General features: G+C 49.1%; 1 protein-coding gene across 1 annotated transcript in view; it reads right to left on the bottom strand.

Annotated features, from left to right (window-relative positions):
- Positions 1 to 16,696, bottom strand: part of TLR5 (toll like receptor 5) — a 33,309-nt gene extending 16,613 nt beyond the window's left edge. Inside the window, exons 1-2 of the mRNA XM_009186772.3 lie at positions 16,616 to 16,696; positions 6,027 to 6,192 (exon numbers count right to left, since the gene is read on the bottom strand). The gene's annotated coding sequence lies outside the window, so the exon portion shown is untranslated. The remainder of the gene's footprint in view (positions 1 to 6,026; positions 6,193 to 16,615) is intronic.
- Between the last annotated feature and the right edge of the window lie 1,493 nt (positions 16,697 to 18,189).

The following is an 18,189-nucleotide window of genomic DNA, read 5'->3' as shown; positions in this document are numbered from 1 at the left end:
CTCCAACTCAGAAACCAGGTGATTCTCTTAGATGAAGGAGGGCTGGTAAGAAAATCTGAGGGCTGTTGAGTATTGGGTTTTTATTATTAAGGCTGATTTAACTTGTATCTAGGGCTTTGAGGGGGAAAAACAGAAACAGAACAATCAATGCAGGCTTCAATACCCCTGCCAAGCACTGTTAATTAAGATAATGAGACCAGAGGGAGAAGGGTCAGTATCCCTTTCATTTGAGCTGAATTCATTTAGCTTTAATCCCAGCCATTAGCTGGGCTGGTTCCCTTTCTTGACTTAATTGCCTGGACAGCAGAGCTGCTCACCTACGCCTGGGGAGTTACGGGCCATGGTGTCTCTGCAGCAAACACACAGCCTGCATTTCAGGGGTACCTCTGCTCCTGGGGCACCACAGCATGCGGATGCCTCCAGCTGCACCAGGGCTGCTCCTATGCCAAGTTAATGCTTGATCCCTAACAGATAATTCCAGTCACAGGCTCGCTGGCAGACCTGGGGTTCTGAGCGGGGCTTGGGTTGGCTGTGGTCAGGTGGAAGCTACAGAGGGAATGCTTCTCCTGGTAGGTGCTGGGCCCAAACCTGGAGGGCCATTGGAACAGCAAGCATGGAGGACTCACTGTCTGAGAAAAACACTAATTCATTTCCAAATGGGTGTCTGAGAGAGTTTCTCCAAATTGACACACGTATAAAATTCCTGGACCAATTCCAAATGTGGGTACAGAATGTGGGTTTAGCCTTGGGTAAAGGCTCGAGGGCAGTGGACAAAGTGAACTCTTCCAGGACAAATACATTCTTTAGATGCATAATATAGCATCCCACTGGAATCACGCCCACCAAATGGACATTGTCAAGTCCAAAACATTGCTAGGGCCATAGTCCCGCCAGGCCAGCATTCTACTTCTGACAACAGTTCCAATAAAACAGACGGGGGATTGCACTGCCATTAACCTCAGCACTTGCTCCCCAGGTGCAACTCTAACTTCCTTCATAAACCACCATGACTTTAAAGCTTTGCTGGAGTGATCGCTTTTTCATTCAGCACCACCTCTTCTTGCACTGTATCTGGAATTTTTGTTTGTCCTAGAGTTACTCCCACTACGTGCCCGTCTCTTCTCAACAGGAGTCCCTGCTGGGGCTCTACAGACTCCAGAGCAGTGGTGCCCACAGTGCAGTCTCGGAACCACCACCACCAGCAGCAGCAGCACCTGGGCTTAGCGAGCAATGCAAATTACTGGGCCTTATCCCAGCCCCACTGAACCAGAAGCTCTGGGGCTCGGACCTGGCAGTGTTTTTAATGCATCTGGGTCATTCTGATGCATACCCATGTCTGAGAACCACGAGGCTAGAGTCTGGAGGGAGGACAGAAATAGACACAAATCCCTATAATACCATATGGTGGGTTACCCTCGCCTGTACACTCCTCCCCACACAGCTGGGAGCTCCCTCCCTTCCCTCATCTTCCCAGTCTTTTGTAGGTAGTATTACTGGGTACCATTACTGTAGGTACCATTTTACGGATGAGGAAACTGAAGCCCTGAGAAGTTAAGTAACTTAAGGTCAAGCAGCTCTGTCTACTGCATGTTAGCCTCTAAACCTAGCATCTCTGGGCATGGCTGCATGTGTTGTTCAGGACCGGACCACGGTCCCGCTCCAGTACATCTCTCAGCCATCATCTGCTGATCTGTGGTCACTTTCCCTCAATCATAAAGGGCTTTGGCCCTGGGTCCCAGTGGCAGGTTAGCCTCTCAGCCTCTCCTCCCCTTCTACCTTCATCTTCATCTGGAGGTCCACCTTACCCCCCGAGTCATTTATTCCTGACAATGGAACAATGTGGGAGTGAGGCAGAATAGGGTCTGGAAGCAGGGAACCTAAGGCTGTTTCACGCTGACTTCCCAGAACTAAACTGAAAGGAAAACTCAAACTTTCCACGCCTAAGTAACAAAAGGACCAGACGCTACTCCCTTTGTCCTTTTCTGCACAGCAGATGGGAAATTGGTTGTCTGCAACCAATCAGACTGATTGCAGGTGAGTTTTCATTTGCAACTTTGTAACTTCACTCCAGCCTCTGAATGGCTGCTGTCCACAACCAATCAGACTGATTCCCTGCCGAGTCTTCATTTGCATAGAAGAATAACTGTAACTTCTTCCTAGCCACTGATTGGTTGCTTTTTGCAACCAATCAGGTATTTTGCACAGGAGCCTGGCCTTTGTAACTTCACTTCAGCCTCTGGTCGGCTGCTTTCTGCAACCAATCAGCCTGATTGCGGGCCACCACTTCATTTACATAAGGTGAGCATGAAGTGGCCAATGGGAAACCTCTAGCAGGTATTTGGACCCAAGATGATTCTGCATCCAGGCCCCTGAGCCGCCTGTTGCTTGGCTCTGCTCCCACACTATGGAGTGTACTTTCGTTTTCAATAAATCCCTGCTTTTGTTCCTTTGTTGCTTCACTCTTTCTTTGCTTTGCTAGGCGTTTTGTCCAATTCTTTCTTCAAAACCCCAAGAACCTGGACACCTTGCAGTCACGACCCTCTACCGGTGAAAGGAGGGCCTTCTCTCCGACCCTCCTCACAACCGCCCCCTCCAGCTGTTGTGCGCGCTCACTTCTCCACACCATTCCCTGATGGCCTTGAAAGTGCCCTTGAGCCGTCCCTGCCTTTCACGGTGTCAGCCTCCTCATGCCTCCTCACCATTCCAGGCACTCCGGGCTTTCTCTTCAAACCCTCTTTCGACACCTCCAACTGCTGTGCCTCCTTGCTCTTCTAACCCATCTGCCAGCCTCCTGCATGTCTACACCTGACGGCTGGGCTCCGGTCGCCTGCACCCGCCAGGCACATTGGGGCCCACATAAATGTGCAGTGTTCAACACGCCAATGTGGTCAGCACCACTTCTCCACGTCTCCTCTTTCTCTTCCTCCTGCAGTGATCCCACTCCTTCACCAGGTTGCCCTTGCCCCTAGCCCATCAGGCCCCGTCCCTCAGCAGCGGACCTGCTGCGAGTCTGACAAGGAAGGCCCTGCTCAGGACCCGGAGCGCGCTGCTGCCCTCTACCGGTCATCCGTGCGGCCGGACACCATGTCAGGAGCGGCGCCCGCGAGGAGGGCTCTGCCGCGGTCCCGGGGAGCAGCACCCAGCAGCGCCACTGGGAGGGAAAGCTGGGGTCAGGCAGGTGCCCTAGGCAGCTGACACTAAGGCTAACGAGGTGAAGGAGGGAGGGCAGCTCACTCGTGCAAAATGCACTCCACGGCCAGGAACAGGCAATCCGCTCATGTGAGCAAAATGGAAAGCGAGCTCCTACCTAGGTTTCTCCTCAGACCCATCACACGCCTGAGCAGCAACAGCCATTAGCATCAGGGATTAACACAGCGGGGTATAAGTCTGTCGACTGACTACTGTTATCTAAAGAGGACTCAGAGAATCAGCACACGAGGCTTCTGTGCACTGCAGAATGGTTGATTTATTTACTGATGCCGGGTGGTCTCATTAGGGTCTGTTTGCCTCTCTAGGTCTTTATGATTCCGTAATGCAAAGCACATCTATTAAGTGTAGCCTAAATTTCCCTTTCATGTGCACTTTTATGTGCAGCCTTTGTTCCATTAGCAATGGCTGGGGGTTGGGGGGTACCCCGAGAGACTGTCAATGCCCTGCCAAATTCCTAGAGTTGCTAGAAAAGGGTAACCCTGTCAGGATGGAAACAAGCTGAGTTCTCTGTGACTCACCATTCAGAAACACAGGCTGACATACAGGGATCCCCACACCATTCCACAGAGCTGCAGACCACCTACCAAACCTCCTAGAAATTTGTCCACAGTTGCTGTGAAGCTCGCTGGTTTGTGGTTTAAAAGCCCACCTGTGTCCCATTTTGTGAATCAGAATTTTGTTTCGGAGGCCAGGTATTGTTTGGTTCTCTTTGGCTCACCGTGTTGCCAGCACCTAGAATGTAGTATGTTGGCAAATATCTGCTGAATGAATGAATTTGCTCACATCCTGCCTGGTGCCTCCTTCCCTCTTCGTGGCCCTGCAGAAAAGGCTGCTAGGTGCAGAGAGCTCCTCTGCCAATTCTCTGGGTTCCTTGGATGGGCTGGTCTGAGAAGGACTTGGGCAGATTCAGAACAGCCACACGTCACTTGCTTGCTTCTTTCTCTCCTACATGGGCCATCACTTCTTTCCTGTCAGGGAGTGGTTATCTGCTAGTATTACACCATTGCACCATCTGCTTCTGACAGTGAGCTTGTTGCTTCTTCCTCATCTGAACAGAGCTTGAAAAATCATTTTGCATATTTGTAGCATTTCCCCCAAATTCAGAGCATTTAGGGCTATGGCCTTTCTGAGACCCTTCTCACTGGTCAGACACTGCCTCATATTCATCTTTGCTCATGGATCCTCATTTCTGTCTTTAGTGTATATATCCTTAAAATCTAACCAGGAGGGTGAGGTCATTCTGGTTTCCTTAATTCCCAGCTGGAGGAAGCCTCAAGCAGGGCATCAATGCTGTTGGCGGCCAGTTCTGTGAATTTCACATCAGGATGCCTCCAGCATCCATTCCCCTTCTTCCAATTCTACAGCCACTGCTCGGCTGCAAGGCTCCACTGCCTCCTCTCTAGATATGGGAGACACCACCTTGCTAGGCTCCCAGAGTAAGCCTGACCCTGACACACACACCCCTTGCTATCTGAGGGGGCTTCCTAGGGCATGACTCTGATTAGAAGTCTTCACTGATTCCATTATCACTCAAACTCTTCAGGATGACCTCAGGGTCCCCACCACAGACTCTAAGCAAATTCTGGAATGGTTGACAGGAGAGGCCCTCGGTGCTTGAACCCTTTCATTTCACAGAGGGGGAAACTCCAGCCACCCTGCCTTCCTGGCTGTATCTACACTGGCGTCCCATCACTGCCTTGTGCTCAACGTCTAACTTGCCATTCTCAGAGTCTGCCCTCCACCTGATCTCTCAGCTTAGGCTGGTCCCAGGACTTAGAATGCTCGTGCACATCTCATCTGCTCATCCCATTCCAACTGCCCCATTGAAGGCCACCTCAGAGGCCACCTCTGCCATGAGACTTCTACGTGCACTTCTCACACTTCTACGTGCACTAGTTTCTTTTGTTTTGAGGCAAGGTCTCGCTCTGTTACCCAGGCTGGAGTACAGTGGTGCAATCAGGGCTTACTGCAGCCACAACCCCCTGGGCTCAAGTGATGCTTCCACCTCAGCTTCCCAAGTAGTTGGGACTACAGGCTTGCACCACCATGCCCAGCTAATTTTGTTGTTGTTGTTGTTTTTGCTTTGTAGAGACAGGGTTCCACCATGTTGCCCAGGCTGGTCTCGAACTCCTGGGATCCAGCGATCCACCTGCCTCAACCTCCCAAGTGTTGGGATTACAGGCATGAGCCACCATGCCCGGCCTACATACACTCTTCATCTCCCTCCCCTGGTATTCTGGGTGCATCTCCATCATGGCATGTTTATTATATTATGCCTTCTCCACTAGACTGTAAGTCTTGAGGGGCAAGCACTCAGTTTTATTCACACAGGATCCCCCTGTAGTACTTGGCACAACTTAAGTACCCCAGCAATATTTTTCCCCATTAATATTTTGAAGATAGAACTGGGCATGGTGACTCACGCCTGTAATTCCAGCACTTTGGGAGGCCAAGATGGGAAGATTGCTTGAGCCCAGGAGTTCCATACCACCCTGGGCCACACAGTGAGACCTTGTCTCTACAAAAAATAGAAAAATTAGCCAGGCATGCTGGTGTGCACCTGTGGTCTGAGCTCTTTGGGAGGCTGAGGCAGGAGGATCCATTGAACCTAAGAGTTTGAGGCTGCAGTGAACTATGATCACACTGCTGTCTTCCAGCCTGGTCAACAGAGAGACCCTATCTCAAATATACATACATATGTATGTATATTTGTACATATGTATATAAATGTACAAATATGTATAAATTTGTATATGCATCTCACACACACACACACAAATACACACATATGATACATTTTTACCAGAAGCACTTACCTCCTTGTCCTAGCAGAAGGGACTTCTAATGTGTTCTTATTCTAGGGGCAGAGGGTCCCCTGGTTGTTTAAAGACTTCAGTTCTTGAGACTATAGGAATCTCATCACAGTGATGGCAGTCAGTAGTTTATTTTTTGGTGAATCAGGAGAAAGGGCTTTTTGTTTTCCTAAGGAAGAACAGGAAAGCTAATTAAGAAGAAGAAACCAAAAAAATTACGTAGATATTTTTCTATGCCATACAGCAGTTTTCTTGTGGAAGAATTGCAAACTTTCTGTGTATCTCTACTAAATGGAATTTTAACTGGAAAAGATCAAGACCACTTTGTAAATCAAGGTGTACAGAACACCAAGGTTGAAGGGAGCTTGAGAAATCTCTGGCCCAGCCTCTGTTCAGAAGGTGGATGCCTAAGTCATTCGGTTCCTCTGGGGCCTAAAAATCTCTTCCATGACATTTCTGGGGTCATTTGGTTTCTAAAGACTCATGAACAAGAATGAGGACAATTCCACCGTCCCTATTGTCCAGTGAGCAGAGAACCTCCAGACAAAATGGTCTGGTGGCTCTCCAGGGACAAACAGAACTAAGGTCACCATCAGAGTGAGACTTCTAAGCAGTACATCTAGGTAAATTATGGCTGTGTTAGAAGACAGTGCACAGTTATTGGATTTCGGGTTTCGGGTGAACAATGTCCTGAAAGTTGAAGAGTTGACTTACACTGCTTTTCATTATTTTATAGATGATTAACGCAGAGAGCTTAAGCACTTGTCTAAGATCTCATATTTATTACATTGTGGAGCTCGGATTTGAATCCAGCTGCAAACTTAGTTGTCACTGTGACCTTTAAACAGAATCAAAATTCAATATGCTGCAAAACATCCACAGGGTCTCACAGCGAGCTCGGAACCTGAAACGGCCCGGGACCTCCTTGAAACGGTGATTCTGATTCATCAGGGCTGTGGCTGCGGGACCTGAGAGTCTGCATTTCTAACATTATCCCCATGCCCATGTGAGCTGCCTCATTCTTCCAGGATGAGGCATGACTAAGATGCTGCACGATTGGTTTTGAGAAGGGGCTATACTAATACATTCACTCCCCCCTCCCCATTTTTCTCAGCGCTGAAGAGTGAAGCATCAGAGAGTGCCTCAAAGAAGATTCATGTGAGGCTTTGAGGAGGAGGGGATGAATGGGTCATATCGCTTTACTAGGAGCTAAGGAAACAGGACAGCTTGGGAGCTACGTCTCTGGTTTCAGGAGAGGCGCTTTCCCTGGAGACCAGCAGAGGGCGCACAAGGGGCAGGGACCGAGGGGGAGGAGCCCGCGGAGCGGCGGGGGAGAGTCGAGCGGGGCGGGGAGGAGCTGCAAGCGGCCCTGAGCTGAGCTCCGCTGGGAAGTTCCTATCGCTTGCGCAACAGAGTGCATTTAGACATTTCAATGACAACTAAGTTTGTAGCTAGATTCAAATCCTAGCTCCACAGTTTAGTAGGTATGTGAGCTTGGGCAAGTGCTGAACCTCTCTGAGCATCAGTTTACTGCCTATAAAATCACAGCAATAATAGTTTCTACCTCCCACTCCCGCCGCCCCCTACCCCGGCAGCAACAGCCTGCTTCCGGTTTGCAAGGATCCTCCAGTGCCCAAACCAGAGGATCCAGTTACCCATGCTTAATACTCCCAACAGTTCTTGCTTGCTGAAGTAGGCAGCCATCATTTACGCAACTACCCCGCACCAGAAACGCCTTCCCTTTAGAACACCACTGAAGTGGAAAGTGAGAGAGGGAAAGGAAATTTCTCAAGGCACTGCGGAGATTTTGTGTTTCTTTAGCATGAGTGGGAAATTACCGGAAAGCTTCCTCTGTTTTCTTTACTATCTTTAGGTGGTAATTCCCAGCATCAGAAAACAACAAAAACAGCAGCAAGCAAAGGCGCTGATATTCTGAAACTAGTTATGTTGAAAACCCACATGGTTTAGGTACAGAATGGCTTCCCTGTTGTCAGCACATTATAACTCTTTATCACACAATTTTAAAGCATCTGATTGAAAGACATCATTTTGTCTGAGTGATATTAAAAACGAACAACTAGCATAACATTTAAAATCGTCGGGAAAAGGTAGCTCGTCTACAAAGTGAACATTCCTACCTGTCTACCTGTCTCCAGGTTCAGACAGCGCCAATATTCTCAATTACAAAATTAACATCTGAGGCTCCGACATCCTCCCTGGATGCTACTCAGCTAAATCCTGTGTATTGATGAGCAAAGTCAATTGCCAGGAAAGCTGGGCAACTGTAAGGTCAGGGAGCTGGAGCAGATGAGAGTAGGGAAGTCCAATATAGCATCCCTGAAAGTAATGACACAGACAATCTGCTAAGCGCTGCAAAAATCATTTGGATTGTGATGTAAATTGGAAACAGTTGTGGTGGGGATGGTGCCCGGGGACTAGGAACCCTATTAAACTGATTGGTTAGACACGGAATAGGAATATGAAGAGAGAGTATCAAACACTTGAGAACTGTTCTGAGAGGGATGTGTAGTCTGTGCTGGGCTAGCAAAGGCATCAAGAGAAAGTTTCCCAGGCAGATAAAATCCAATGCACCATGCAGCTGCTGGAGACACCCCCTGATGCAAGGTGAACCCTTAAGAGGCTGAGAGGGAAAGGTGGGGGGCACTCAGGCCAGGATGAAGACGCCCTGAGAGGAAGCGATTTCACTGGTGTTGCCTGAGGGACTGTAAGCAGGGACAGGTGAGGCTGGGGAGCGTATCCCCGCTGGAAGCACAGGTCCCCACCCTGTGCCCAGTGTCCTGGGACCTAAAGGAGGTTTATTGCATGTGGAATCTGCCTGGGCAGGCTGCCCAGGGTGGCTGTGCTCCATTCTGAGTCAGGGCAGGGAGTCAGCTAGTTGATTTGGCTCCAACTTGCTAGTGGTGGTTACTTCCAAGATAAATGAGACCATGGCAAAAGTGCCGGGCTGGGAGAGGGTAAATCTCAGTTCTAATCCTCCTTCAGCTACAGTCTGGGTATCTGGGTATCCTAGACAAGTCTAACTTTCGTTGTCCTCAGTTTCTGCGTATGTATAACGGTGAGTCTGAAATGGAAGCATTTTTACATCCTTGTTAACTCTAAAGTTATCTAAGGAAACTTGCTCAGTATCATCATGACAGCAATCACAGACCAGAGCCAATCCTCCCTGGAGCAGAACATTCCTTCTTCATTCTGGCAAATTTACAAGCCTGTTACACCAGATCTTGAAGACACATAGTGGAAAATGATGTTATTAATGTACCAATGAAAAAAATGCATCCACATATATCCTAGCTTTAAATAGCAACTTTTTCCCCCCTCAAGAAATTACCCTCAGAGGATCTTGTGTCTGTGGCTAGATATTTTGAGATTAGACAACTTTTTTTTCCCCTCTCCTTGTATTTCTACTTTCCTAGGCTCACCTCCACCTCTGGAGCCAGCTCCCTAGTCATTGGCCCAGGGCAGGTACATGTCAGAACCCTTCCAGGAATAGCTTGCAGGTTCTTCTGGCTTCGATTTCCCAAACAGGGCCTTAGGTTGGGACACAAGGCTTTGCCAAGTTGGGGGAAGAGGGGTGGGGGGTGCTGATGGGTAGAAGCAGAGAGGCATGCTTCTAGAAACAGGAAGACAGGAAGGGAAAAGAAGCCTGTGGGTCCCAGGAAGACAGGACTCTGGCAGGACCCCAGTGTTAGCTATGTGGTCTGGAAGCAGTGGGGACTTGCTAGGCAAGACAGGCACAAGAGTGCATTCAGTGGTAACCCGAGTGGACCAGATCGGGGAGCAGGAGACACCTGCACCCATGCCCCTGGGATCTTGGCAATGCATAAAAGATCTGAAATTGTGACACAGTGACACAACCTGGGGTGGTTTCTATGGATGCCAGCCAGATGAGATGAAGGCTCTAAACCAATATTAGTATCTAGAAAATAGAGGAGAGGTAGTATTTTTTGCACATCTGTGCATACTAGAGATTCATACTCACTACCCTTTTGGTTCACAGGTTGGGAAAGAAAATAAAAGGTAGTCTTGAAACTATCCGAACCTAGTTAAATCGCTGACCAAGATGAGGAGGAATCTCAGACCCGAGAAACTCAGGACTAAAAGTGGCTTTCGATTCTGCCTTTATTATGGTCTTCTGAGTTCAAATCCAGACAGTTTCCCTGACTATAAAATGGGATGGTTATGAAGAGTAAATGAGATGGGACACATAGCTTATATTTTTTGGCCCCTTGCAATACTTTGCATGTGGCAGATTACTTGTTGACTATCAAATTATTTACTATTTTTTAATTTCTTTTTTTTTTTTTTTTGAGACAGAGTCTCACTCTGTCACCCCAGTTAGAGTGCAGTGGCGTGATCATGGTGCAGCCTCGAACTCCCCCGGGTCAGGTGATCCTCCCACCTCAGCTTCCCAAGTAGCTGGGGCTACAGGCACATGCTACCATGCCCAGCTAATTTTTCTATTTTCTGTAGAAGCAGGTCTCGCCATGTTGCCCAGGCTGGTCTCGAACTCCTGGGATCAAGAGATTTGCCCGTCTCAGCATCCCAAAGTGCTGGGATTACAGGCGTGTGCCACTGTCCCTGGCCTTATTGACTATTAAAGCTAGTTCAACCCACAGTGAACCTGGGTCCAGAGAGATGCCTGGTTTGGTGACTGTGGACAAGCCACGTTGTCAGTAGCATCAGGACTATGAATGTTATAGTAGTGTCAGGAACATGAACATCAATCTATGGTAAAATACAAACTTATTTATCTTGAATTTAGCATAGTGCTTTAAGTGCATGGACCCTGAAGACAGATATGTTGAGCTTGAATACTGGTTCACCATTTACTCCTCACAGGTACTCAGAAGAGTCTCTAGCTCAGAGTTAAGTGCTATCTATGCATTTGCTGTTATTGCTGGTGTTATTAATTTGTGCACAGTAAAACAGAAAATGCCTGACTAGCACTATTAGGAAGGAAAGTTGTTTGGAGGCGTTTGAGAGAAGCTTATTACAGGCCAGTGAGGTGAGAACAAATCATTTCAGTGTTGCAACACCCTGTCACTGGATTTAGCAATACCATGACTTTGGCAATTCCCCAGAAAGAAAGTTCTATGGGACACTTGCAGGGGAGGGGAAAGCAGGATAGGAAGGTTTAAATGAAATATAACCAATGTGAACAATATAAATATTTATCCATATTCCTTTAGCATAAATGAGCTCCTTCCCTAGTGTGATCAAAGGCAGGCAGATCTCTCTTACCATAAAACAAACAGAACGTCTTCTCTTGAGCAGATCATTCCTTCCTTCTTTCTTTTACGGCCAAATTCCTCAGACAAGAAGTCTAAAAACTCCACCCAACATTTCCACTGCCCAGTAACTCAGTAACTAGCCTCTCTTTAACCTCCTCAGGTCTTTTTTTTTTTTTTTTTTTAAGACCAGGTCTCATTGCATCACCCAGACTGGAGTGAAGTGGTACGATCGGAGCTCACTGCAGCCTTGAACTCCTGGGTTCAAGTGATCCTCCCACCTCAGCTTCTGGAATAGCTGGAGCTATAGGAATGCGCCACCATGCTCAGATAATTTGTGTGTGTGTGTAGGGGGCTGTCTCACTATGCTGCCCAGACTGGTCTTGAACTCTTGGTTTCAAACAATCCTCCTGCCTTGGCCTCCCAAGGTATTACAGGCATGAACCACTGTACCTAGCCTCTTTTCTTTTTTGAATCTCCTAGTGGTGTGTGTGTGTGTGTGGTTTGGTGTTTTATTTTTTGGTTTTTTAGCATTGGGCAGTTTTGGCCACATATTTCTTCTTGAAATATCTCTTCCTTTGGCTTCCTTGATTTTTTCTCTATCTTTCTGTCATTCTATTTTCCAACAGATCCTTTTCTTTTTCCAACTCCCATGGCTTCCAGGTTTCCCCAAGACCTTATTCTCTGCTTTAGGCTTCTTCCCTCAGTGACCACATTTGCTTTCACAAGTTAAACTGTCACCACTAAGCTCCCAAAATCTTTCTCTAGGCCCAACCTCACCTGTACTCAAAGGTGTGTTTCAGTTGACTCTAGAACATTTCCATTTTGTCATCAGACTCAACATGTCTCAAAGTGACTTAATATTTTGAATTTTGAAAATCCTCCAGGAAACAAAAACATTTTTGCATAGTACTCAGAGACATATAAGCAGACCTCTCCCCAGGCCAGGGAATCCTACCCCTGTAGGACACCATCTCCGCCTGCCTCATAGGTTTTAAGGAACCTTGTCCCTTACTCTTTGATATGGTTTGGCTGTGTCCCCACCCAAATCTCATCTTGAATTGTAGCTCCCATAATTCCCACGTGTTGTGGGAGGAACTCAGTGCGAGGTAATTGAATCATGGAGGCAGGTCTTTCCCGTGCTGTTCTTGTGATAATGAATAAGTCTCAAGAGATTTGATGGTTTTATAAATGGGAGTTCCCCTGCACATGCTGTCTTGGCTGCTGCCATGTAAGATGTGACTTTGCTCCTCCTTGCCTTCCACAATGATTGTGAGGCCTCCCCAACCATGTGGAACTGTGAGTCAATTAAACTTCTTTCCTTTATTAATCATTCAGACTCAGGTATATCTTTATTAGCAGTCTGAGGACAGACTAATACACTCTTTTTATATAACTAATCACCAAATTCTAGTTTTCCCCTTCCAGATGTCTCTAGATTTGTCCTTCTTTTGATATTTTTACCACCCTGTTTCAGCCTGCCATCCAGTGCGACACCATCTCCTAGGAACAACATTAGCTGATGGGGGATATATCAAGGATTAACCCAATCCCTGCCTTCAGGGAGCTAACCAGCAGGGAGATGGTCAAGTAAACAGCAGCCATAAGAGGGTGTGGTAAATGCTGTTAGAGGCTGTGCAGGGTGCTACGGAGCACAGAGAACTTGAAAACCCAGCGTGAGGGGCCTCTGCACATAGAGGATTCAGATCTGGAGTCTTAATGATCAGGACTTAGCTGGGGAGAGCAGTAGACATTCCTGGTCAAGGCTGCCAAACAGCACGGACAAAGGAGAAGAGACAGCCCAGGCCTGGGGAGCTACCTGGGGCTGGAGTGGCTCAGAAGGTAGATTTGTGGGTTCAAGGTGGGAGCTGGGGGAAGATGAGGCTAAAGAGGACATGCTGGGGGCAGAATTCTACAGTGAAGGCAATAGGGGGTGCTATGAGTTTTGAGCACCACCACTGCATTGCACTCAGACTCCTCAAGGCCTCTGGGAATTGGCTCCATGTAATTTATCTAATCTGAGACTCTCTATAACACATAACCCATGCCTTCTACTCCAAGTTGGTGGGGCACTTCACCGTTACCTATAAGGACTTGAATTTCAATCAAGAATCATTTATCAAATGCCTCTTATGTGCCAGACACCAAATTTGGCTCAGGGGAGCCCTAGGTAAGTGAGACACAGCTCTGCTTCAGTGAGTGGGTCAAAGACCCCTTAACTCCTATGGACAATACAGAGCTTCAAAGAGGTCTATGCAAGGACTAATGGAGGACAAAGGAAAAATCCTCCAATTCTGCTCAAAAACTCGGATAGGGGCCTGCCAGGGAAGTCTTCACTGGAGAAGGTGTCATTTGAGCTGCTTCTTAAAAACTGTAGAGGATTGCTCAGCAGAGCATTTTGAGCCTAGGAGAGTAGGCATAAAGTGAAGGAGGCACACAAAAAACGCATGGTCAGGCCGGGCGCAGTGGCTCATGCCTGTAATCCCAGCACTTTGGGAGGCCAAGGCAGAGGGATCACCTGAGGTCAGGAGTTCAAGACCAGACTGGCCAACATAGTGAACTCCCGTCTCTACTAAAAATACAAAAATTAGCTGGGCATGGTGGTACGTGACTGTAGTCCCAGCTACTCGGGAGGCTGAGGCAGGAGAATTACTTGAACCCAGGAGGCGGAGGTTGCAGTGAGCCAAGATCACACGAATGCACTCCAGCCTGGGTGACAGAGTGAGACTCTATCTCAGAAAAAAAAAAAAAAAAGAAAAAAAAAAAAAGCCATGGTTAGAATGCTATAAGAAGGGCAGTATGACTGGGTGCAGGAAGAGAGTGGCAGGACCCACAGCCAGAATTCCTGGAAGGCAGGAATTTGGATTGGCTCTGGGCAGCAAGTGCCTTTGGTTATTGTGAGTTTCATATATCCTCATGCTTCCTTTCCTGGGCCTGGCCCAGCCCTTGATGGTCATTCTTAAGTCAAGCTGAACACCAGCGAGGTCTGTGAAGCTCTCTCTTCCTTTCCCAGTCAGTCCACACTAGCTGTCTTCTTTGAGCTAGCAGATGCTGCCACATACTTTCGCACTTAATTGCTCTCTAATTGTTTCACAGGTGCTGGTTTTGTTGTCCCACTTAGACCTAGGAACTTCTGGACAGCAGGGACTGTGCCTCAAACTTGGGTTTGTCCCAGAGACACTATACGCTGAAGACACTATACGCTGTGGCTCACACATTAAAGGACCAAGGCTGGGAATCACTCAAGCTTCGGGAAATCTGATGGAAGCTTTGGATCTGCCTTCTGCATTCTTTCCCACAATGTTAGGAGTGAAACAAACATATCTGAGTGCAGTAACTGGACACTGCAGTGCTGTCTGCTGTCTGAGTCTGTCAGCATACAGAAACAAACAAACAGGAGAGTTTTGCTTTCAACACTCAGCAGAGCCAAACTTCCTGATGCACAGGAATGAACAACGGAGGCACTGTTCTGGAAACACCTTCCTCCAGAGAGGTGCTTCCTCCTCAGGAACAACATCAAAAACCTGGCAGGGCTGATTTTACATTCCGACAATGGCACCTACATGCTTTTTGCTTTGCTCAGAGCTGTAAATGTCCAAAGAGGTGATCCTCTGCCATCATTTTGGAAGGAAGAATCAGTCAGACTGATAATTAGGCCCATATGCACAGACATGGTCATACTGACTGTTGAAATTTAGATTATTTTTGGCCCAGTGCAGTGGCTCACACCTGTAATCCCAGCACTTTGGGAGGCTAAGGCAGGCGGATCACCTGAGGTCAGCAGCTGGAGATCAGCCTGACCAACATGGTGAAACCCCGTTTCTACTAAAAATACAAAAATTAGCCAGGCATGGTGGTAGGCATCTGTAATCCCAGCTACTTGGGAGGCTGAGGCAAGAGAATGCTTGAACCTGGGAGGCAGTGGTTTCTGTGAGCTGAGATGGCGCCACTGCACTCCAGCCTGGGCGGCAGAGCGAGACTCTGTCTCAAAAAAAGAAAAAAAAGTGCGTGTATATATATATATAATTTTTGTACTGCTTGGTAATTAGCTTTAGCCCGGTCCCTCCTCTGGGACCTCCCCTGGAATTTCCTCACAATCCAGTAACTGAATAATTAGCATCTAGCTCCACAGAACTTTTCCCAGGGCTCTGCTCCAGGGCTTCCCTTCTGACTGGCTGTGCATGACACACTGGGAATTGTTTTCTGCCCACAGGAACAAGGATGAAGTGAGTCAAGGAGTCCAAGAGATCTTGGACACACTTTTCAGAATTCAGAGGGGATGGGTAAATGCAGGAGAAAACTGATGAAACCACACAGGCCCTGCAAGAGCCTGACTGCTCCGGCAGGGTAGCTACCCCTAGCATTAGCGGGGAGTCACCAATGCCTCTTTCAGGCACTGAGCAAGAGGGCAGCATTACAGATGTACCTGCCGTCCAAACAGAGCATCTCATTGATTAGGTCACTGCTCAGCAACAGTATCTGAAGGACACTGGAGTTACTCTGCTTGTTGGCAATTCACGGTGCTGGACGGACGTGCTCCTAACACTAGGTAACAACACCGCTCTCCCTCCTCCCGGAGAAAGTCGCAGCCATCGATTCCCACCCAACAGGGCCTCAGCGCCTTCCCAGGGCAGCACCCTCACTCCCGCGACCATCAGTCACCCAAGCCACAGCATGGTCCCAGACCCACCCTCGCCCCTTAGGACATGGTTTTCCAATTGTGTTTTCACAGGAGCGTGGCCACTGGGCGATGATCTTCACGGGCAGGCTTTTTTTTTTTTTCCCCTCTCAACATAAAGGCGGCAATATTTACCACGGAGTCTTGGCCAGGGTGCACTGCCTGGTGCTGTGGGGTGGGGTGTTTAGGGCCTTTTGTTGAGCAGCTCAGTGACTTTCTGGGATTTCTACGGCCTTGCTGGAGGTGGCCCTCTGTCTCCCTTTTCCAAGGAAGAAAGTGAGGACAAGCCACCTGCCTCTTCCACAGGGTAGAGGCGAGAGTGACAGTGAGACAGCACAAGAGGGACCCGCTCTGTTTCAAGGAGAGGATGTGGGTGACTTTGTCACTGCCGAGATCTCCTCGTCTCCAACCTGTCGGGCACAGGGCACCCACATGACACCCTCACGCCGTCCCCGGGCCGACAGACCCCACGTCTCGCGGGTGCCGCGGGGCAGAGAGCGCCGCCTAGTGACGCGGCGCGAGTTGGACATAGATTGGAAAATAGACCGGGACAGACGGGGGGAGGGCGGAGAGGCGTCCGACCGCCGCAGGCAGCCGCGTCCCCGCCCCGCGCCGCCTACGACTTAGGGCCCCCGGCCCGTCCCCTGCCGCTGCAGGGCGCTCACCTCTGGGACGCCTCCCCGCGCCGCCCGCGCCTCGTCTGGCTACTCCCGGCCGCAGAAGCTGCGCCCGTGCAAAGCCCCGCGGCCCCGCCCACAGAAGGGCCCGCCCACCGGCGAGGCCACGCCCCCGTCTCGGCCACGCCCCAGCACAGGGAAGGATTTTCTCCCAGGGCTGTGAGAGGCGAGGCCCGGGGAGAAGAGGCGGAGGTTTTGCTTCGGTCTCTGCAGACTCCCACAATGTCCATCGAGATCACACAGGCCAGCATTGCCCCTTCCCATTCTCTCCTCATCGTGCAGAGAAGGAAACTCAGGCCGAAGACCTGAAGTGTTGTCCGAAAGCACAGCCAGGCCAAACAGAAGGACCATCCCATGTTCTCCGACTGCCAATCCGGTGCTTCTTCAGCTAGGCTAAACTTCAGGCTAAAATGTGAAGATCACAGTGACACATTCTTGCCAGCAGAATCTACTGCATATGTTTGGGAGCCGGGGTGTTTGGAAGCTCCGATTTTGTGTGGAGGACCCAAGAGAGAAGACAGACCCTTCCTGTCCTATAAGAACAGTGCTCCTTTTGCCCTAACTTCTCTTTTCCTTTTTCACACCCCCTCTGCCTATGGGGTTTGCTGAAACTTTCAGGAAAAGGAACGTGTCAAAAGAAAGAAATGGACACCCCAGAGGCCCTGCAACCATAGGGTTAAAAGGAGGTAGCCTTATGAGAAAGCGGTGGAGGGACTTTCTGGGGTGAAATCTAGTTCAAGGACAGAAATACACTGTCTTGAGTTAAGACTAGTGGTGGGGGAAGCCTGGGGGTGGGGTGCAGACTGCAGGCGGAGGAGCTCCCTGCCACCTGCCACTTGGGGTGTAATCACAGAGCTGCTGACACTCCCCACTCACTGCCTGGAGGAGCTTGGCAGTGGAATCGGGCAAGGCGGGAAAGATAGGTGTAAAACAAAGCCTGGCACTTAATTACAGCACAAAGATCTCATTATAGAGTCTTCTCAGCTCCCCTCCTCGGCTGGCAGCTTGAAGCCTGAGTGACAAATTGCCTAAGTAGGTCTCCAAGGGCTGCATATAGAGGGATGAAACCACTTCCCCGCCCACCCGAACCCTACTGCGGGGGCTGTGGAGAGGGAGGGGGGTGTTCACACTCTGGCATATGCAGGGGGCAGTGGGAAGGTCTGTAAGGGCACCTTGAAAGCAGTAAGAGCTGAAAGCCACGGTGGCCCTAGCTTAACATAAATAACACCTTGCTGGGGCAAGCCCAGCAAGGTTCCCTCTTTTGGTAGTGGAACCGAGGGCAAGGTTGGAGACAGCTTGACGGGTGGCACTGTTTATTCTGCATCATAGGTGGACGCTGCAAGACTAGCAGGGGCCTGGCTTATCATGGAGCTTTGCAAATATGTGGGAGACTGGAGCTTTCCAGGCGGTGTTATGGCCTCCCAGGAGCTTCCAAAGCCCCCCTTCCCAGGGTGGCATCTGGCTTTGGACACTGTTTTCTGTCACTGACCTCCAGGGACTCATGTCACACCTGGAAGAACTTTTAGATTCTGTCTGCCTGGCCATGTCTTCCAACAGCCGAA

The sequence above is a fragment of the Papio anubis genome, chromosome 1 (assembly GCF_008728515.1).
Source record: "Papio anubis isolate 15944 chromosome 1, Panubis1.0, whole genome shotgun sequence".
Lineage (NCBI taxonomy): Eukaryota > Metazoa > Chordata > Mammalia > Primates > Cercopithecidae > Papio > Papio anubis.
The sequence above is the reverse complement of the archived record's forward strand: the minus strand, read 5'-3'. Positions and strand labels throughout refer to the sequence as shown.